The sequence below is a fragment of the Adiantum capillus-veneris genome, chromosome 29 (genome assembly GCF_014529385.1).
Source record: "Adiantum capillus-veneris isolate H3 chromosome 29, ASM1452938v2, whole genome shotgun sequence".
Lineage (NCBI taxonomy): Eukaryota > Viridiplantae > Streptophyta > Polypodiopsida > Polypodiales > Pteridaceae > Adiantum > Adiantum capillus-veneris.
The window spans coordinates 41,321,581-41,345,265 of NC_140959.1; positions in this window are offsets into that span (position 1 = coordinate 41,321,581).

The window sequence follows — 23,685 nt, forward strand, 5'->3', positions numbered from 1 at the left end:
CATGGTTTTTGGGCTAAATGCTATCTTGCCAATAGAATTCTTGATTTCAACCTTAAGGGTGGCTAAGGATCTAGAGTGGACAGGGCACGAGCTTTCTGATAGAATAGATGACCTGGAAAAGCTAGACGAGCTTCGCCTAAAAGCAGTAGCTTCTATCTACGCTCAAAAAAGGCGACAAAAGGAATTTTTTGATAAGCATGTGCGGACTAAAGAGTTTAAAGTTGGGGACTATGTCCTAGTTTACACTCTGAAACAGCATGCTAAGAAGCTTAAAAGCGAGGGATGGGACCTCTGGTGATTAAAGATCTATCACCAAGTGGAGCCGTCAAGCTTGCTACATTAGACGGAGAAGAAATGCCCAATTGGATTAGTGGATGCAGAGTGAAAAAGTATCTGTTGCCGCTAACACAAGACATGCTTCTCAAAATACATCAAGAAAAGCTGCGTGTCAAAAAAAAGAAAAAGATTGTAGAGGAAGCGCAAGCCGAGGCGAAGGAAAGAATGGAGAAAAGAAGACTACTGCGTCAGAAACAGCGCAATGAAGGAGCAATACGAATAAACGCAGTTAGTATAACAGAAATGGGGAATGACAAAGAAGAACCCATCATTGAATGCAAAGTAGGGACCAACCAAATCAAAGCCAGAGCACTATTGGATTCAGGAGCTCAAGCTAACCTACTTTCACTCAGTTTGTATAGACAATTGACAAATGACACTAAATTACAAACTGCCAAGCAAGAGTTAAAAAGTTACTCTGAGAATTCAATCAAAACTGTCGGATGCACAGTTTTACATATACAGATTAACCAGTATGTGTATCCTCATATGTTTTACGTGGTTGAAGACCAAGCTACACAACATCCATTATTGCTAGGACAACCATGGCAGAAGCAATACAATGCAATGATTGACTGGAGTTCTAAATCAGTGCTTATCAAATACGAAGGTGAAAGTCAATCAGTTAAGTTCACCAAAGGAGCAGAGCCAACTCCAAAGGAAGAATCCACGGACAAGGGCAAACAACAAACAGAGAAAAAGAAGAAGCAATGGCAACCAAAAGTTTCTACACAACTGGATTGCTCGTCGACAAGGAACTCTCAACATTGGATATGGAAGACAAGCAATAATATAACAGCTCAACCTTGGGATAAAACGGAGTCAACGTTGGTATGGAGACCAAAAAAGGCTGTGCCAGAAAACACAAACAGAGTCTTCGATACCAGACAACAGAGTGATTCCAGACAATCAAGGACAGTGAAACAGATCTGGATTCCAAAGAAGTTCATGACGGCACAAAGCTATAGCAAGCAAATTTGGATCCCAAAGATTTGTAAACAGGAATTCCCTTCAGTACAAGCCACGGAAACTCCTAGGTATTTCAAGGCGAGGAAATCAACACACAGAACAAAGCAGGTTTGGGTCGCAAAGAGTTTGTGGCAAGCACAAGCAAAGCGGAAGCAGATTTGGATTGTGAAAAAAGACAACAAGGTAACGAAGAATCCATCTACTGATTCTACTACCAAATTGCCAAAACCAACCCAAAACCCGACCACCAATCCATCAATCAAACAAAGAGAAGCTTTATTGGAAAGAATGTTGTATCGTCGCTCTACAATTACATTGGGAATTTATGACCAAAACAACTACAAGGCTTCGCCCACAGACACTTCATAGTCGTCCGGGAGGACTCAGACTAGGAGGGGGGGAGGTATACAGGAGCTACAAAGCAGCTACAAGCGGGAAAAACAAAGAAAAGAATAGACGGTGATGGTCCTAATGACAAGTAAAAGAAATTTTGGCTTCAATTTGCTATTTTCCTTTATTTTTTATGATTTTCTTAATAAAAGTAAAAGAAAAATAAAAAAGCAGGTGAAATGAGATCGGAAAAAAGAAAAGAAGAGACGGTGATGGTCCTAATGACAAGGGCAACCCATGATAAAAATTGGGTACAATTCTGAAAAAGTTGCGGAAGCCCGAAATGACAATATTTTGGCAAAGTGGACAGATTTCTCAGAAACAGGTCAAAAGGAGTCCAAATTGAGAAATTTCAAATCCTAAAGTGCATTTCACGACGAGATAGGAGCACATGTCAAATTTGGTAACAAGTGATCCGGGAAGCCCGAAGTTAAGTATTTTTCACTTCACTATCAAGCTCATTTCCACTATTACCTTCTTGGAGAGAGCAAAGAGCACACAGGAGCATCCGACCTTCTACCGCCTTCTACGACTGCTACAAGAGCTCAGAGGACACCAGACATGAGAGGTAGACTCGTTGCCATAAGCTTTTGATGCTTATCGTTAACTTTTGTCACGAAAACTCACCAAAACCAAGAAACAAGAGCAGACGGGGAATGGGGAAGAACGCTAGGTAGGGGCACAACCGCCTAACCAAACCTTGCAAGAACTTAGAGGTGGGTTACCCTAGTATAGGAGATGAGTTTCTAACACTCAAAGCTCGAGAAAGAACGACTGAAAAAACCCTAGGTCAACAGAGCCTGCAAGAGGCAAACAGAAAAAAGTTGTCGGAACGACACAAAACTTCTCAGGAAGCTTAACAACATCGAGGGCAATGCAACCATGGAGTATCTCCGGGTTTGGATCACCAAAAGTAGGTCGGAACAACCGATTCTGCGGACACACAAAGCGTCATTTTGGCATAACGGCTAAAATTGACGACCAAATGACATGAAACTTCACAAGCAGCTTCAAATATATATGGATGACTTATGTTTGCAAGCAAAACCCAAAAGAAAGCTGATTCACTTACCGATGGTGAAAAAGACGCTTTCGGGCAACCAAATGGAGAAAGATGGAGAACGGGGAGCCAAAGTCAAGTTCAACCAAATAGGTGGCTTCACAACATATCCAATGAGCTGGAAATGCAACTCTCGAGAAGAAAAGTTGAAGAAATTCAACTCCAAGGCAAAAAACGACTTCGGAGACTGAAATGCCTATAAGGGGGCTTTTTAGCTAAACTGATGACTTTTTAAGTTGAAAACTAGTTAGCAGGGCTTAGGGCACTAGCACAAAGCATTCTTTGCACAAAAAAACCAACATTTCAAGAAAAGACATCATACGCGTATGATGTCTCACAGCATGATTTTCACATCCATTTCAACATTTGAGTGCATAGCCTCATTCCACATGTTAATCACATCCTATGAACCAAGTATCATGAGAATTGGAGTTAGAAAACCCAAGGAAAACCAAAAAGACGCAAAGTAGGCCATAAAATTGATTTTTGGTCCTAATTTTGTCAAAATAACTCCAAACTCATTGAAACTTTGTAGGATTGTTGATTAACACATCTACAAGCTATCTGGAACCAAAAAGCACCATTTTGACACAAAAGACATCATACGCGTATGATGTCTATTTGCACTTACAGAGCAAAAATGCTCATTTGTCATCATACATCCATTATATATATCTAATACATGCTACATATGAAGTTTGGAACCATTTGGTCAGGTGGATCACCCCATTAGCCCAATTAAGAGAAAATCCTTCATACAAAGCCTATTTTTGTCCCAAATCCAACATATTCAAGTCCAAACCAAGATTTGAGTATAAACAGTCCTTCACTAGCACATGGAGAGTCCACAGAACCAATCCCATGAAAAATTGATGAAAAAGACATCATACGCGTATGATGTCTCCAGAGCCATTTTTAGTCCAAATTCTATCCAAACTTGATAAATCCACTGAATAAGCCTATCTAAAGCCAAAACCAAGCTTATAGAGAAAATTGGTCCAAAAATGCACTAAAAGACATCATACGCGTATGATGTCTCACTATGTGATTTTGGCACCTCAGGGCTTCAACCACCAAACAGAAGTGATCTACATGCCATTTGAAGGTGAACCACCAAGTTTTATCCAATTTGGATCATAAAATCCATTTCCCTTTCAAAATTTTGCCAAGAGCCTGAACTGGATGAACTGGCCAAAACTTGACCAAATGGGATCCAAACTCAAATCCAAGCATATGATACTCATGTATACACTATCAGCTACAAGCACAACCAATATGAAGTCATTCTGACACAAAAGACATCATACGCGTATGATGTCTCAAGCATGTTTTTGAGCCCAGTTTGCATATTTTTTCACCTACATTGCATCCTTAGGCCCTGAATAGCTCATGTTTCAATTTTCAAGTCATTTGAATAGTTAAAAGCTTCATTTCGGCTTTCAGTACTAAAAAGACGCTAACTTCTGTAATTGGAGTTACAGGATCCATGGATTCCGCTAAGTCATCGGCAACTAAGAGAAAAAGACCAACCATCAAGGATGCTCTTGCAGAAGCAGAACCTTTTGATATTCCAACAGAAACCCTCAAGCCAACCAAGACTTGGGTGGAGGAAGCAGTACTAGAAAAAGAGGGAATAAAGATCTACCAGGGGACTTTCAGAGATCCTCAAGGGCAATCGGTCGATGTACCTATGATCCCACGAGAATTAGTGGATTATAGCAGATCAGAGAACATCAGCAGATACCTGGAAAAGGCTGACTTACACAGGTTCTTCACCTCGAGACCATCAGGTGTAGACACAAGAAGAGTGTATGAGTTGGCAACATCCATTCAGAAGGATGGGAAAGCCACGTTGACAGCCATGGATGGAGAAACAGTTGAAGTACAGATCACTCCACAGCTCATTGCAGATGCATTGAAGCTGCACAACAAAGGGAGTTCTGTCAGAGAAAGAAGGGAGGCCATAGAGGTCTATGGATCAAAGAAACAAAATACAACCTACGGAGATATGGCAGATCAACGAGCGGCAACCCTTTGCCGATTATACAACCAGTTTCTCCATGTGTGCAGTAAAAGACCGCAGAAGTATACTACACCACCCCATGCCATTGCGACAACCATCACATGGGCACTGAAGAGCAACATGCCAAAAGAGGTGAATTATGCTCAATACATCCACGAGCAAGTAATCGCCATGCACAACCAGAAGCCAAAGTACATAGGAGGAGGAGAAATCCTAACAAGAATAGCTTATGAAGCTATTGGAGCGAGGGATCAAGGGCCACGGGTTTCCTCCCAGAATGAGTGGCTTAGAGAAGCCGATGAGGAGAAAGAACATCAAGAAGTATCCAAGAGGGCGTCCACAAGAGCACGCCGAAAACTAGAAATAGTTTCAGAACCTGAAGAGGCTGTGGACGAGCCGCTCAAGAAGAAAGCGAAGAAGAAGGCTGATCCCAAGCAAACCAAAAGTCAAAAAGCCGCAAGAATGGAAAGGCTGGTGGAGCAGTTTAGAGCGGAAAGAGCTCTAAAGGGGGACTTTGAAGAAATGTGGGTGCCAGACCCCACTAAAGTCGGAACCAGCTCAGCCAGGCCACATGTTGATCAATATGATCAATATATTAGAGCTTATGAGGAGTCGGAGGCCATACTGGAGCAGCAACCTGTCGAGCCTTATACTGAAGAGGAAGTACAGCTTTTAAAAGCTGAGCTGAAAAAGGACGACAAGGAGAAGAAGGAAGTAGATGAGTCTACTGAACTTCGAGAGAAAGACGGGCAAGCAAACAAAGGGAAAGCCAAGATGACTGAGGACAATCAGCCCTCCTTTACTGATGTACCAAGCCCGAAGAAGACGGAAATTATTGTGGAGGAGACCACAATAGAAATAGAAACAGAAGTTATGGAAAAGCCGGAGGCGGGACCAAGGAAAAGGAGATAGATCCAGTTCAGCAAAAGAAAGATGATTATGAGGATCTGGTAGCGATCGGATACAGTGAAGAAGAGGCCCTGGAGGCAGTTTATGGGATATCCCTACGAAAACAAGATGATCGGGAAGGGACGAAGGAAAAGACAAAGGGTACAATGGAGAGTGAAGAGAAAATGGACGAACAGAACATACTAGAAGAGCCGAAGCCATTGGAGGTGGTGGCAGAAAGAGCTGTCAAGTTGACAGATGAAGATGAAAAAGACATGCACATGGTGCATGAACTGCTCAGCAAGATTAAAGAAAGATCCAGAGCAAAGGAAGTAGCAATTGAGACAGCAAAACAAAAGGAAGCAGAGTTGCAGAAGAAGTTAGAGAATGCTATGACTGAATCTGAAAGTCATAAAGCATCACTCTACGACGCAGAAAACGAGAGAGACGGCTTGATACTCCAACTAGCCGAAGCTTCAAGAGAGGTAACAAGTTCACAGGAAGCAAAGGAGCGAATAGAAGATGAGCTGGAGGCAGCCAAGGATGAGCTCATTGAGCTAAGGGAAAGAGTCGAACTTCAAGAAAGAACAATCACGAGACTCAGGACCACCCCTAGAGCTAGCAGAGCAGGAACAGAACAAGAGGGAGCCCTCGTACCAGCTCTGGAAGATTAGGTCAGAAGTTTGCAAAGAGAGCTAAGGTTAGAGCAAGTGCAAAGATTGCACATGGCGGAGGGATCATTGGCTGCAGAGGAGAGGCTCACAACAGAAAACCACACACTAAGGACAGAAAATGAGGCCCTCCACAAACAGCTCCAAGACCTCCAAGAGCAACAAAGAAGAGAAACAGAGACACCACAAGAAGAAGCAGGGGGAGCAGCCATAGAGCTACCACAAACTGGAGAGGCAACCACAGATGAAGATCCAGCCCTAGTTCAAGAAGTGGCCTCAACTTCAGGAATCTCTGAAGAAGAAGAACAAAGGCTCCAGGACCAAATAGAAAAGTCAACAGAGGAAAGTGCCAAGGCGGAAATGGAATGGGAAAGGAGACTCCTCATCTCCATTAGACTTCAAGGTTTAGACCCAAAAGTGCTCCATGAAGAGTGGATGCAACCCAGCCTGCCTTTCCCTCTGATGAAATTTGAAGTGATAAAGATGAAAAAGAGAATAGAGGAGGAGCAGTATGTCGCTCTTTACGAAGGCGACATCACAAAAGATGAACAATCAAAGAAGATTGTAGATTCTCAACCTAGATGGAGGAAAGGTTGGCTGAACAAATACCCAGCCTACCTCATCTACTTGGTAGAGGCTCCAAAGGAGATTCGGGAGGATGCGACCTTCTGCCCGGTGCCAAGAGTCAGAAGTTGGAAAGAGCATGGCAGGATTGCAGAAAAGAAGCCAAATTGGCTTAATTACCCAAGGATGCCAGGACCAAAGGCAGGAGAGAGAATAGGTAAAGCCTACATGGTGAAAACCCTAACGGGCACCATCAAACTCTTTACTGGCTCTCCTGACCTTTCGTGTCAGATGCTAAAGAAAATTTGCAGGACTCTCTTAGCATGCATTGAAGTGTTCGCGCCAGATAAAGCCACGACCCCGAGTCTACTATCGACGGCCGACACAGTGACGGATATGATGTATGATCTTTCATTGCAGCCATCACCAAAGGTGTTACATCTCTTATACCAAAGAATTATGTTTTTGCCTAGCTTCCACATGCAAACATTCGAAGAAGCTTTCTACACCGGCTTTTTCACCCACGAAAGCAAAATATTCGGCCCAACCTTGACCATCGGCAACCTACGCTACGAATCACATTTGCAGATGCTCAAGACGACAGGACTCTATTGACCAAGCCTAAAAGTCATGTCAGGGACGACATGAACGCGGAGGGGGGGAGTGTTGAGCCAGCAGAGGATCACACCCACATTTTTGCTCACACCCATCATTTTGTAACCATTGATTGTAATAAATGTCTTTCCGACATTAATTTTGATTTGAGCCATTCATTAAGTAACGGGACTCAATTGAGTTTCCAGCTTGTAATCTCAAAGTAATTTCACCTGTTGATGTAAATAATTAGAGATGTTCTCACCTCCAAGGCTGAGGTATATAAGCCAAAGTTTTGTAACCTAAGGGGAGTTCAATTAATCAAAGTGAGTTTTTGAGCGCCGTGACTGTGTCTGAGAGAGAGAGAGAGAGAGAGAGAGAGAGAGAGAGAGAGAGAGAGAGAGAGAGAGAGAGAGAGAGAGAGAGAGGGAGAGAGAGAGAGAGAGAGAGAGTCTTATCTTCTTGCTACGCGAGCTACGGGGCCGCCATTGGAGAAGCGACACCGCCATTGTGTTAGCAACGGTGAGAGCTACGCACAGATACCAAGAGTGCGCGCTATTGGCTTCTACGTGTGGTAAGTTCCTACGAGCTTCGGTGTGAGTTTTCTTCCAACTTGTGTGTCGGAATAGAGCGTGCAGCATATCTATAGAACCACAACGAGTAGAGCTACACATTAGTACCATCGGGGTCAAGTTTGGGTCACCTGTATTTTTTGGCCTGTCTTCATACGCGTTTACCGCACGGAGTGGTTATAGGTTGATTTTGCAGTTCAAGTCTTTAGGGTGTTGTTCTTACCTAGTGTATACACTTCCCCTTGAGTTTGAGATCGATTCAATGATTCTAGATCCTGTTTCGTATAGCATTCGTTCGTAGTACGGATTTCAGTCACTTGCGTATTTTAGAACTTAGATTTGATTTCCTTAGTAGTGATTGTCATTAGAAGGTCGAGTAGGTGCTTTGACACCCACCTAGTTGTTTCCATGCGCCTGCGGGTCAAGCTCCGTCCTCGTCTGACAAATTCTGTTGTTGGTTGAGTTCTCGCTATTTAGCTTCCGCTAGCGGCGTAACCGCCTTAACATTCCTTGATGACATTGCAAAGACACTAGGACTCAGAGAAGATGAGTCACTCTCAGTGCTTGCTATCTATGTGGGCATGAAAGATCCCAGTGGAAAGCAAGACAAGGTTAACTTTAAATTTGACTTTGAAGACCAAGGTCTCCCAACAGGCCTCTCTTTCCTCCCTAGTGAAAACAAATAGAATTTGGTACAAAACGTGGCAAATACACTTATAGAAATCAAATCACGTGGCTCATTTTATGAAAGAATCCCAAAAAGCGCTTTCCATCCACACAAACCACTGATCACTATGGGTAGAGAAAATCGCTCTAGCATCAACCTTAGAAGGAAAACTCTTGAAGAGATGGATGAAGAAAATGAGGTAAGCATTTTTCAACCTTGTTGATAGTCTATTATACCTTATAGAAAGTGTTGAAGTTGTTTAAAATGTTTTGCAGACCGCGCACCATGTTGATAAGTTTGCAATGCGTATTGGAAGTTCGCACAACATTCCTGTGTAGGGATAGTTCCCTGTGGCACTACCTTGGCCATCTGGGGCATCCATTCTTTAAGTTGCTCACATAGAGTTCTCCAAGCATGGTTCTCTGGACCTGCTCAAGTGCAAAGCATTAAGTGCCATTCTTGCTAAGGATTCCCTTATCCTTAATGCTCACAAGTGTATCTTGGTGGACCGAGAGGCGGCATTGCATGCCTTTACAAGCAAGCACCCTGGGTCAATCCTCTCCCACTGTGCCTTAAGCCTAGGTCAAGGGGTGTTAAAACCAGAGGATATTGTAAAAAACCTTGGTGTCAAGTTTCCATTTGCCCTATACCCACATATGTAATTTACAAGAAAATCAGCGAGCCATGATGTAATATCCAAAGCAATATACAATAATTTTGCCCTTTTTATTGTTTTTTGTCACTTCCTGTACTTTCTTTTTTCTATTTCTCATATTGGCCAATGATTTTTTATTTTTGCAATGCATTCACACCTCCTTGACCATCCAAGCACCTGTCAAACTTGGGATGCCTACCGGTAAAATTTTTGCAAAGCGGGGCTATTTTTGGTGCGCATGGAGGCCACGAGATCGTCAAGCTGCACAGAGATTCTCGGCGGTGCCGCACGGGCCAAAAAAGGCCTTGTGCGCCACAGAGCACAGGGACTAATTTGACCCGTGTAGTGCTGTCGAGCGTCACTGTGAAACTTGGCAGTCTTGCGGCCTCCATGCGCACCTGAAATGGCCCCGTTTTGCAAAATGTTCACCAGTAGGCATCCCATGTCCGGTGAGTGGTTTGATGGTCGAGGAGGTGTGAAATCTAACAACTTGATTATTCAAGGACTTGCATAGGTTACATGGAACCAAATCTGGTGCTTTTCAACACCCAATTCGATACTATAGTCTGATTTCTGGCACTATAGTGCCAAATTTGGTATTTCAGAATGAGTTGGTGTTTTAGAGTACCAAATTTGGTACTATAATTTCTTTGATGCTTTACTCTTTTTTTGTAATATTATGAGCTCTAATGTGGATTATTTTTTGTTTATGGATGGAGCTCTACAAAAGATTCAAGAGTACATATCCTGCGATGAAGTTGTCACTTAGGTCGTTTGCTCCATTTGTGGTACACATAGTGCATTGTTGGATTCCATATTGTGCCCTTACCCTACGGATCATGAATATCATGCAAAGAGATTCTTTCTTGGAGAGTGCCCTAGATGTGGTGTAAGAAAGTTGTCATTTTACCTAGATGAGATTGCAACAGATAGCAGGGAGGTGACTGTTAAGGTATTTAACACTAGTCTGTTAACCTGACTGGACATAAAAGTGTCCTTTCAGGGTTTTGAAAAAAAATTCCAAAGCCATAGTAGATCCACTCATTTTGAAACATGAGCTTGTAGTTCAAGGACTACTACATATGGAAAAAATGAGAAACTTGTAAAATTTCTCATCTCTTGGTCACTACAAGCCTCCAAAGTTGATGGGCCAGTGCATTTTGCCCAAAACAGCCATTTCTTACGGTTGATTGCATATAAATAGGAGTGGGGATTTTTGTAGGACATGAGATAAAATGCCTTGTTAACTTCAATGGGTGGGTGATCAAAACATATGGTTGCTTTTACCTCACTAATGTTTTTGGGAAAAAATGCAATTTTGCTACTCTGCGGAGCTAGCATCAAGGTTTCTATAGTCACGCTCAATAAAAATACTATATACATGTTTTATTAGTTCCCTTTGGGCCTTTGGATTCAAAAAGAGCCATGGAGCATGTCAAAAGGATAATGGATCTCTTACTAAGTGGAACCATCTTGGGACAATGATAAAGTGTTAAATACAGCAAACATGAAAAAATTGGGTTTAGCATTATGAACTCTAGAAACCCATAGAAACTACTCAATATCTAGCCAAGTTTGTAGTTTATGATTAGATATGGTTACTACCTACAAAATACACACAATTGGCCTAAGAAACTAGCAATATTGAGAAAGTTATACTTGCTACTCTAAAGTGTCTCGTATTCAACAATCAAAAAACTCAACCATCATCATATACTATGCTATATAGCGTATTAGGTCCCCCAAAACCCAAGGAAGATTAGCTTTATGTTATACATTCCACTTTCACAATCAAAATTGAATTTGGATATCAAGAAAGCCACCAAAAAAAATATCATAAAAGTGCTAATTTTGGCCCAAAAACAGGATTATGCAATTCTTGTAAGTTGGTTAACTTTCAATTTTAACACTTAGTTCTCTCTATAAGCATCAAAACATGTTGAGAACTATGAAGGCTTATCCTTTAGCAATCTAAACCTCACAAACATGAAGTTTAGAGTTGTATAGTTGCAAAACTTTGAAAAAAAGCAAAAAACAAGACCCGTTTTTTCACATAGTTTAGGTTCAAAAATGTTGTGCAAGAGTAAGGTTAATGGTGAGATCAATATTCCAAAAAAAAATTCAAGTTTTTTTCAGCTCATAAGGAAACTTTTTGGATATATAGCATTTAGAAATTCATTTTCATATTCTTCAAATAATTCAAGAAAAATGGTCACTTTACAGGACACAAAAGTGTCCAAGGACAAAGAAGTGTCTTGTTACCATTCTAGTGTTAAGGATGTGGGTACTGGATAGGTTAATGCCAAAAGAAACGTAAAGAAGAGGAAGGACTTGGTTATGCAAAGGATAAAAAGCAAAACTTCATATAAATCATCTGAAAAGATTCGTCAAGCATAACTTTGTGTTTAGGTGGCAAGCTCATCAATTTAAAGACTGCTTGCCTAAGTTTCCAAGAGACGACATGACTTTTTTTGTTGATTTTGCAAAGAATTAGGACATTAAAGTCTTGATTAAAGTGCAAAAAGAGATCCAATCCATGCATTGGTGGTCAACACATGTAACAAGATTGGTGCACATTACTTATATCAAGAAATCAATAAGAGCTATTGAGAAGACTCTACATTTTTACATATCATATGATAAGCTCCATGACACGCTCTTTGTTCAGCATTGGTGTATGCTTCATGAAAATTGGATGAAACAACAAGGATACAATTTGCGTTATCATTGGGTATGGTCAGATGATGCCGCTTCACAATTCAAGGTACGACAACCACACTATTTTGTAGCCAATTGACATGATTACATATAATGCATAACTTCTCCACTTTAGGACATGGAAAAGGAGAGCATGATGATGCGGGTGTTTTTATTAAAAAACTCTTACGTATGAAGAGCTAAAACCCGATGGCTACCCCTGATGAAGTGTAAGGTCTCCACCTTTCTAGCTACAGAGGAATGAACTCAAAGCTTTAGGAGAAAGCATTGGACATACAAACATGTAAAACACTATCTCAAAAGCAATTAAAAATGGTATTTTTGGAATCTTAAGCACAACAAACCCATGGCTAGAAATTTTCAAAATTAAGTCCGGACAAAAACTGACCTCGCTAGTCCCTCCGAAAGATTCAATGTCTACTGATTTGCTAAGAAAAATTGGATGGTTGCAGTAATCATTTAAGCATAAAATTTTACTAAGATCTCCTAGATATTTACCAAATAAGAAAAAAAAAAGATCAAAATTTAGGAGATTTGATTTTTAAAGCTGGAAAGTGTGTGTTTGGAGGGGTCATCACTGAACTGCCAAGGACAAGAATAGTAGTAAGGGGCACTAGGAGAGCTGTAGGGCTGCCTTGGGATGCAAGCTACTGCCATTTCTAGCCTATGAGTGCCCAGAAACTTATAAATAGGACTCCCTTGCTTCACAATTTCACTCAAACTTGAAGACCTGGCCATTTCTCTCTCACATAGAGAGAAACTCTACTAAAAAATCACTAGAGAGCAAAAACTCTAGCTGATTACCAACGATAATTACCCTAACCCCTTTTTAATTAGTCAAATTATGCTAAATTATCTCTATCTTCTTAGTTAATATAATTAATTAAGAAGATTAAACCTCTTTGCGTTATAAATTACTCTGTTAACTCTTAATATTTTGTTGATTACTTAGATTAAGATTAGAGATATTAATCTAATTAATTATTAAACCATATTAGGATTGAAATGAATCTTTTTATTCTTAAATTAAGGCTAATTATACTAATTAAGTTCTTTTATTATTGTAGATTAAGTAACTATTTCAGATTAAAAACCCTAGTTTAAGCTAAAACTTAATTAGGATAAATAGAAATTACTATTAATAGTCTTTAGAAAAATTACTAGAAGTATAAATCATTGAGATAAAGCTGAGGGAATTCAATCTTTATGAGATAATGAGTACAATAAATATTAAGCAAAAAATAATTAGATTTCAAACTTAATAAAGATGGGGAAATTAGGAAAAGAATGTAGAAATTTATAAGAAAATATTTAGAGCTTATAAAACCCTTGAGGAAGCTATGATAAAGTTACCTTACCCATATAAGCAAATAAGAAATTACTAGGTCAAGAAATTACCATCTAGGACTACAAATTTAACCTTAGTTCGGGTAAAAAGAGGAATTAGATTGAATAAAAAGATTAAGTCAAGTTTCTGGATTATTTACCTAATAAATAGATGTCCCTTTTTATAAAGATAGAAGTCATGGCACCAAAAAAGACCCGAGTCAATCCTCAATCTGATGATGAGGGTAGTATTCCTAGAAGAGATAGAGCATCACACATCGACAAGACCGTGCCTAGTAGTAGGCATATTGATGAGAGCATTCAGGCCCTAGCACTGCAACAAATTCCCGACCAGTCCTAGATGGGTCTTTATTATAATTGAAGTTATGTTTTGAATAATTCAAGCTCTTCTTTTAGTATTAACATTACATACGCAAAAGAGGGTGAAGGAATTAAGAAAAGTGAAAACTGGCTAAAAACGAAAGGCATCTTCCAAGAAACCAAGGTGCATTTGTTTGTAAATTTGGAAAGAATTGTTTGGATTAAGGATGATTGAATTAGGAAAGATATGATTGATTATTCTTAAGACAGCTTGTCTAAAGACACCTCCGACTCCTTGGTATATTTGATGAATAATGATGGCTTTCTAGCCACGGATAAGTTGGCTACCCCCCTGAACGATGAGTTTCTACTCCATGTCATGTCTTGATGTTTCTACATAAGTTAGAATACCATTTTTATCCCAGGAAAACCGCCTGGTTGTATGGGCAACAGGTTTGGTGTATGGGCACCCTAAACTTTGGGTGATGGGTTTCCACCCTAGATTATGAATAAGGAATGGGTGCCATTTTTTTTCACCCTTAGGTGGTATTGAGACAAGAAGAGTATTGGTCATGGTTATTATGGTCAATGTTTTTGATTGACAGTACCCAACCTTAAGTTTAAAGACGTCAGTTTGCTAAAAGAACAATTTTCAATGTTGTTTTTAATACTTGATTGAAGGAATCATTGTGCCAGAAAGTTAAAAGAAACCATTATTTTAAACGTTAAAAGAAGGTGATTGTAATTAAAAAACAAAAGAATCATGTGTGAGTGCGGGGTGGTAAGTGGGGAAGGTTGTCAATCATGGATGGGTGGAAGTGATTAATTAGGTAACTATCCATTTCCATGCACTAAAAACATTTATAAAACTTCTCCAATTTGAAGAGGACTTCACCAGTGGCTGTGCCCTCACATTTGTTAGGGGGAAAAAAGTGTTGGTTGAGAATACCTTAGCCCAATTTGTGGAGGTTATAGGGCCAAAAGAGTTTGGACTATTAAGATGTTGTCTCGTTTCCGCTGTGAGACAGGACTACGTCTTCTTCTAGGGCTATAGACCCAAGCCATTGTCAATGGTAAGGTCTATTCCTTGGATTTTTCTTGTTTAGAGACTCTCATTTTTATTAGGCCTAGAGATCTATCAAGGACCCCATCTCAACTTTGGTGTCGACGGGTTGGGGACCTCACATGAAGTGTGCACTAATGAGGTCATTTTTTTGAATGTGAGGTTTCAACCAACAAGGGAAGGTGGTAGTGTCAGCACAAAGAGGTTTTTTTGGTTGGTAACACCAAATGAGGTGCTGCATTCTCCACTATGGGACTGTAAACCAATTATAGGCTCTCGCTCATTCCATTGTGTTGACAACTACTCAACACATAATCCATGCAATTTACATTTTCAAACGTTTTCATGCTTTTGTGATCCATGTGTGAATGGGTAGTGGAGGAGATGCAATAATAAGAAGCACATTGAAGAATGGAAATATGTCTCCATGAAGCCATTGACAGAGTTGATACAAGCAGATAGTGATGAGGATGCGGACGATGAGCAAAACTACAATTATCTATGTATAAAGGAGACCCTAAGGTGTTGATCCAATTACTGTCCATTTGGGATAAATTTGCAGTGAAGGCAATCGAGGAGAAAGAGGACTTCTACCTTCTAAAGTGCATAAAAACCATGTACCAGGCACCAAGAGTACTGAAGGACCTTTGTCATAACAAGATCGTAGAAGGTGGAATTCGAGCCGAGCGTTTGTATTATGCCCAGGTTGAGGATACCTATAGCCTATTGAACTAGAAATCATCGATGATGATCTACTCCCATCTAGTTAGAGACATACGAATCACCATGGAGGCTATTCCTAGCCTGCATAACCACTTCAACCTATCCTCAGAGATATATGAAAATATCTACAGTCTAAGCATTAATGTCAAACGTAAAAGTCACAAATTCCATGTGATCATCATGAAGATGATGTGTGCATTATCAATAATTTGACTAGATGTGAATTTGTTCTAATTAGATCAACTGGACTTTTGTCAATATATCCTTGTGTGCATAAAGTTGTAGATGCTAGAGTACAAGAATACCTTAAAAATACCTAGAACACATAGTAAAGATACTCATGCTAAGGACCATTCATACGTTGACATCGTGTGCCATCATTTGTCGCACTTGATGTAGGATTCGTAAAATACTAAAGGTTTTCATTTAGTAAATATAAAATATAATTTTATCTAAATTCAACATTCTAAGAAGAATTTGATGATTTTGACCGCATCAATGTGTCCAAAACGTCCAAAACCCCCAAAAAAAAATGTCTATATGAGTCATTCTGATGTATGGAGAGGGAGAAAAATGTGGTTTTCAACTCCAAAAACTGCCTAAAAGCCGACATATTTGGACTTAAAAACCGCATTTTTCTCCCTCTTCGGATTTCAAAATGACTCATATAGACATTTGTTTTTTGGGTTTTTGGGTGTTTCGGACGCAATGTTGGAGTCAAAATCATTAGATTTTTCTTGTAATTGATAATTTTCTGAGATTTCTTTGTAAAATGATATGAAGGTTAAAGAAGGCACATTAAATAAGAGAAATACACTATGATTACAGACTCAATCGAACAATTCTATAGTCTTACTTTCAAAAGTTTGCTTGGGAGATTCTTATATATTGTCATATATATGTGGTTCAAAAACATATAAACATATCATCTAGCCGTCTCAAATCGTTACTTTTAGTTTTTCTTCACATGGCAACATCATGATTTTTATATTCTACTTCAATTTTTCCCAAATAAACTCACTCTATCCTGCATCAATTGTCTCTCATTTTGTTCCCAAGTAGACCTTAGGTTTTTTAATCCCGTCTACTTCAATTTTTGCAAAAGCTTCTCTCTCCTTCTCTCTCTATCATCTTCTTAGCTTCTCTTTTTCTCCCTTGTCTTCTTAGTTTGGTGTTTGGAAACACTTGCTCGGTTTCTCCTTGCTTGAAAATACCTACTCGGCATTTGGTAACACTCAACAACATTTGTAATTCTCTTGAATAGAATCTTACTTAAGATCAGCACTGTCTAATGCCATTGGTGTGTTATCAATCTGGTACTCTACAAATACCAAACTTTGGTACTCCACAGTACCAAGGCTAGTACTCTATAGTACAAAACTTTGGTGTTGTGCTTTATATTTTTTAGTTGAATTTTGTGTTACTGTAGCACTAAATTTTTGTACTGTGCTTTTTATGTTCAGCTAACTAATGTAGTACCAAACTTAATACTCTCTGTTACCATACCAAATTTGATACTCTATACTACCCACCTTTGGTACTATCTGCTACCTTCACAATCATTCAATTATTAATGTTGACGGGCGCAAAGCGCGACACGGACCCCGACGGCCTCTAAAATGCCGAGAGCCGATGCACGCCACGAGCCGATCACGGTGAAGCGAACTGGGGGCACCACCTAGCTTTGAGCGGCTAGGATGCAGACAATGGTGATTTGAAATATCATTGACTCTACACACACACACACACACACACACACACACACACACAAAGAGAGAGAGAGAGAGAGAGAGAGAGAGAGAGAGAGAGAGAGAGAGAGAGAGAGGTGATGAAAACCCTCGGGGGTGTGAGGGAGAATTATTCTCTTACAATATTTACAGCAACCTTATTTTCGGCAAGGTGGCAAATCATGGTGATGGAGAGATAGATGGAAATATAGTGAGCCTACTTGGTGCATTCTCTAGAGATGACTCACTGACATGAAAGCTTGCTAACATGAGTGTGTATGCATCGACCGTTGGAGTCGAGATGTAGACATAGCTTCTTTACATAGTACAAATCCCCAAAGAAAATCACTACACTAAGTCCCCTCTCTCGTGGTGCAAATGTTGCCAATTCCTCCCACCAAAATACTACCAAGTGCTGACCTCTGATAAACTTGCCCCCCCCCCCCCCGATAGTGACCTCTCAGTGCCTTTTTATAGGTGCTAGTTGCTTTAGATTGAGGTAATTTGGTGTGATTAGGGTTATCTAATCAGAGGAGACAAAGAAAGGCGGTGGGCCCTGGGTGGTTGACCATTGCTTTGTCTTGGGAAATATTATAAGGAAAACCTCTAGGTGGGCCTTTGTGACCATCACCTAGAGAGATGAGAATTCACAAATTTGGGATTATTTACAAGATTTGGTTTGAAACTAGAAAAAAATGTTGATAACCTATGGGTTTTTACTGAAGAGGGCATTGTGGATGCGATGCCAGTGAATGGCAGCCTTGTTTGTGCGTCGGTGTAGCGCGTTCATCACTTCCGGGGTCGGCCGGGGCATGCCTTCGGCGCCTTTGCTTGTTTCGGTGTCGATGTCACGAGATTTGGTCGTCTTCCTTCTTTTGGCGATGTCGATGTCGTTCGGTTCTTTTTTTTTTTTGTATTTTTTCTGGTGTGTGCATATACGCGTGCGTGTGTATTTATGTAAGTGCATGAGCGTGAGTGTGTGTGTGTCGGCCAATGTGCGTGGGAACGAGAGTGATGATAAATAAATAAATAAATGTTTTTTCTTATTACTGCAGAGAATCGGCGATGCAGAGGCGTGAGTGAGAGAGAGAGAGAGGGTGTGCGAGGGGTGTGTGTGTGTGTGAGAGTGAAATGGGGGTCAAGTGTGTGTGTGCGTGTGTGTGTGTAATTACCCTAAGCCTGCACGGGCTGCTCACGCGGCGAGCGCGACTCAGAGAGGGTGAGAGAAGATCAGGCCAGCATGCGCCAAGGGGGGGATATGGGAGGGGAAGGGTGGTGTGTGTGTGTGTGTGTGGTGGGTGAGAGATGGGGTGTGTGCGGTTCTACTGTGCCCCGCAGGGGCTGCTTGACACAGGCGAGAGAGCGTGCGAGGCGGTATGAGGGAGCCCCGTGGTTGACAGAGAGCGAGAAGAGGGGGGGGGGGGGGATATAGTCAACGGAGGGGAGAAAAATGGGGTGGGGGTATAGGCATTGAGAGAGAGAGAGAGAGAGAGAGAGAGAGAGAGAGAGAGAGAGAGAGAGAGAGAGAGAGAGAGAGAGAGAGAGAGAGAGAGAGAGAGAGAGAGAGAGAGAGAGAGAGAGAGAGAGAGAGAGAGAGGGAGAGATTCTCCCCTATGCCATGTGGGGCGGCTCTCCCAAAGGAAGAGAGTGAGAGCTTATGGGAGGGGAAGATGGCTGGGGGGGGGGGGGGGGGGGGGGGGGGTATAGGCAGGTGGTCCGCCAGAGCTGGGAAGAAAATAGGGGGGGCGGGTATAGGGAGGAGAGTGACGCTGAAGGGGTGTGGACGAGAGGGGAAATGGAGATATAGTGTGTCGGCCCGCTAGGGCTGGGATATGGATGAGCAAAGAGAGAGAGAGAGAGAGAGAGAGAGAGAGAGAGAGAGAGAGAGAGAGAGAGAGAGAGAGAGAGAGAGAGAGAGAGAGAGAGAGAGAGAGAGAGAGAATATTTGAAAGAGAGAGAGAGAATATACAAAATGCATGGCGGTCCGCCGAGGGGTGTGACAGTGGTATCCTGTCTTATGCGCCCACTAAGCCAGGTGATGCAGCGATAGGGTAAGTGAGATGAGAGAGAGTTGGCGGAGGCGAGCAGTAGGAGAGAGACTCTGTCTTCTGGCGATAATGGAGAGGTGTGGCCAAACTGGTGGTGCCCCGCTAGTGGTTAAGCCTAGGGGTGGCGATAATGGAGAGGTGTGGCCAAACTGGTGGTGCCTTGCTAGTGGTTAAGCCTAGGGGTTCTTGCGGTCACGGTTTCGAAAACCGGCCGTCATTAGGCCTTCCATCTAGCTAGAGGCATTCATGCTTCTAGCCCTACCTCTGATTCTTTAGTTGTGGAGTTGGAGGGTTCTCCCTCTTCTGGAATATCTAGCATGAACTCTGGATCAAACCTAAGGAAATACCTTTTTAGCCTCCATCCATTGACTCTAGTCTTGTGAATTCTCCCATATGCTTCCATCAACTTATAGCTGTTGTTGTCATAACGCCTTTTGACAATGAATGGTCCTTCCCATCGGGGTTGAAATTTCTTGTCCTTCTTGGTGTCAAATCTGTTGTTGTATCTCAATACTAACATGTCTTTTTCCAAGCCCTTTTCCTTTAAGCCCTTGATTGAAGCTGAGACGGCGTCGCTCTGCTTGCGTTACATAGTGATTGATTGCATCTTACCTATCTAGTTGGAGCCTTTCCAGATCCAGGATGTGGTTGCGGAGATTTACAATTGGGTGTTGTAATTGGCTAGCGGCTATCTGTACCTCAATGGGTAGAATTACCTCCTTTCCGTAAACTAGATGGAAAGGGGTGAAACCTAATGATGTTTGGAACGTCTTTCGGTAGGCCCATAGAGCGGCCATGAGATGTTTATCCCAGTCTCCTGTGTGGTTGTTCACCTACTTTGTGATAATTTTGCAGATCATTCCATTTACCTTTTCTACTAGGACATTACACTGTGGAATGTCGGCATGTGATGCCTAACTTTTTCATCAGTTCTCCCACCAGATCGCCTCTGAAACCTAGTCCCCTATCTGATATTATCTCTAGAGGAGTACCAAATTGGCAACAGATGTGCTCAAATATGAACTTTTCTACCTCTTAGGCTGTAATGCGGGTGATGGCTGTTGCTTCCGCCCATCGGGTCATGTAGTCTACACCAACTAGGATGTATAGTTTACCTGATTGGGCCCTTGGTAGAGGACCGATTGAATCTATTCCCCATTTCTCAAATGGACCATATGAGATGATAGGAGTCTGTGGCTCATAGGTTAGTGTGCGATCACTGGCCACTTGACAGGCCTTGCATGTTTTACACCAATGATGTACATCCCTGTTTAGACTAGGCCAAGAGTATCCTGCCTGTAGAATCTTCCTACTAGTGATATCTAAAGCATAATGACCGTCGCAAATGCCATCATGGCAACTTGAAATTACCTCTGTGATCTCACTAGAGGTTGGTACTCGCCTGAGGTTATGATCCTTTCCCTTACAATACAAGTGGTCGTTTACAAGGCAGTATCTTGTAGCCTTCCTTACCAGCCACTGTTTCTGGCCTTTAGTGTACCCTTCCGGACATTCTCCTGTATCTAGAAAGCTGATGATATCAGGCATAGCATCACTACCTTGAAAGAGGGGTAGTTTTAGTTTGATTTCTCCTATGAGAATGTCGGACATGAAATAGTGCTCATTACCCTGAATAGGCAACTGAGACATCAACAGGCCTCCATCACTAGACAATATCTGGAGGATGATGATCTCTGGATTGACTTGGAAAGATTTCAAAGACTATATGTGGGAGCCAGGGAAATGGTAGAACATTGGAAATCAGCAGTTTTCCATGAGAAAGAAGCTTGTCACCTACCTGCGCATCCCAGTACAGTCTAGCTGTTGGAACGAGTTCCTGAATGGATACTCAATGCTGATGACAGAGTGGCAAACCCGCACTGGCAAAGGCAGTCTACTGCAAATTGTCGCTTCCTAGCCTTGGACATGGAACTTTTGCTAGGTAACAAACCAACTTACCGTTGTATGAAGGATGTTAGGGTACAACTCAAGGAAGTTTTGGTACAAATGAAAACTGCCATAGGTGTTTTGGAATAGAGAGTCAAAGCCATTATTGAGGACCAGACAGCCACTAGCAGAGGACCTCAAACACGAATGTCAGTCGGAGCACAAGAAACTGCTCTCTGGACACTGTTCCAGCTAGTGAGAATCACCAGAAAGATGATGCAGCAGGAGAACCAGGCTGTTCTCAATTTCTTAGAATTTGTGCCTGATTCTCCAGTTCTCTTGTATGCTGTTCCAACAAGAGAAACCGAGCTACCAAGATTCTTTCCAGCGCTGTATCCTCAACATCAAGAACCAGTTGATCGTCTCACATACTTCCAAATTACTGATGAGCTTCAGGATTGGTATGAGCGATCAACTGTGGAATGGAAGACTTGGCAGACGTTGTTCAATGATGCTCTCCAAATCAATGACATTCAGGCACTAAAAGAGGAGATGCAAAGGATCCAATTGTGTATGGGCTAGTGGAAGATTCAAGTCAGAGGATTGACCAGGATTACTAATCAGTTGCTACAACTTACGGTCGAATCTTCCAAATTACCAGAAAAAGACATTGCAGCAAAGTCGGGTCTAGCACCACAGTACATGGAGATGGCTGAGATTCTTTTCGAAGCTCGAGTCAAAACTAATCTGCCTCTTCCATAAGGATGGATTCATACTGCTTCGCATTGGCATAAGCTGGCCAGAACCAGACTGAGTAAGGGCAAGCGTACACTCTATGATCCTGACACCAAAACCTATCATTCTCTCACGCCTTACGAAGTAGAGATGACCACCGACTGACAGGATCCGCTTGAGCAGGAGGCCATTTATCGACTAATTCAGAAGGAAAACGTTGGTACTGGGGCTTCTCAAGCACCCTCCCGGTCAAAGAGCAAAGGCAAACGGAAGACGGTCCAATGGAAGGATACTGGGTAGTTTCATCTCAGAATTCAGTGGAGGCGACTTTTCTTCTCAGCAGGCAGGGAGAGATGACAGCTCCACCTTGGCCTGGTGAGAGCCCCACCTTGGACTTTTCCGCTGCCTCTCGCAATCCCTGGTCCTTCTTGAACTCCTACTTGTAATCTTTGAATGGCCAGTCTATCAGTGTTCAAGCTGGCATCCGAATACCAGAACTAGAGGATGGATTTTTCAGTCTCACATCAGATTCAGACAAGGGAATTTTTTTTCAGAAATTTTGGAATCTTGCCAAAATTGAAGAAATAAGGGAAGGATGTAGACGGCTGGATAGTCACTATGTGGGAACATCTTCTTAGAAGATGGGCAGCGAATTACTTAGTAATTACTATGGTAATTACTACAGTAAGTCCAAAGTGTATAAATAGGGCCTATTACATTGTTATCGGGTTGGCAATTGTTATCACTTGGGTTAGCGCTTTGGCTATAATTGTACTTGAGCATCATTGGAAGTATTGTCGGCTGTACTTTCTCTCTGTAATCATATTCACTGTAATCTTGATCTGTAATCCCAATCATGGCATATATTTTAGTTATACTTACTTCTCGTCCAGTCTTCTGAATCTGAACCTTATTCCAATACCTAAGTTTGATTCTTATTTCAGTATCCACATTCTAGTTTAGTCTCTGATTCCTGTTCTATTTGCTGTCTGAAATCTTCCCATACTAGTAGCTGAAATCTTTCAATACTGGAATTAGCTGTCTTAAGAGATCAGCTCCAATTCCATTTTGGCAATCACGGTGGCTCGAGCTGAAGCTCATTGACTGGAAGACTCTTCTCCCAGTTGAAGTTTTCAGCAATGGCACCAAAATTCAATCGTGGCCGCGTGTGGACCCCATTCCTAAGGAGTCAGGAAGAGAGTCTGACCCAAAGCAAGAGAAGATGACGGACACTGAGGCTCAGGAGGAGCATAGTCAGGCTGATGAGGAGCAGGACTCATAGCACTCCAGTCCTTCTCGACGCCGACGGGCAGAACAGGAGGCACGGAAGGCAAAGAGTTCCAAGAATTCTCAGTCTCGCCACAAAGATGAGGATAGCAAGGTCAGTAAGGGAAGTCACCGTACTTCTAGCAGACACACCAGAGAAGACACTGACACTGAGACAGAGACAGAGATTGATTGGGATGCTGACACTGACAATTGCAAGAAGGCTCCCAAGCGTCATTTTGAAGCCAAGAAGATAAGTGGCAGGATCAGTAGTAATCGAAATGATTACACAGCTTCCCTGAAGATTTCCTTTCCAATATTCAAAGGGGGAAAAAAGGATGATCCAGATGTTCACATACAAGCTTTCGAGCAGTATGCTGAACTAAAAAACATTAATGAAGATGATTGGGGGGAATATTTTCCACAAACCTTGAAGGAGGCTGCGAGGAAATGGTATTACCATTACCCTGCATGCCAGCTAA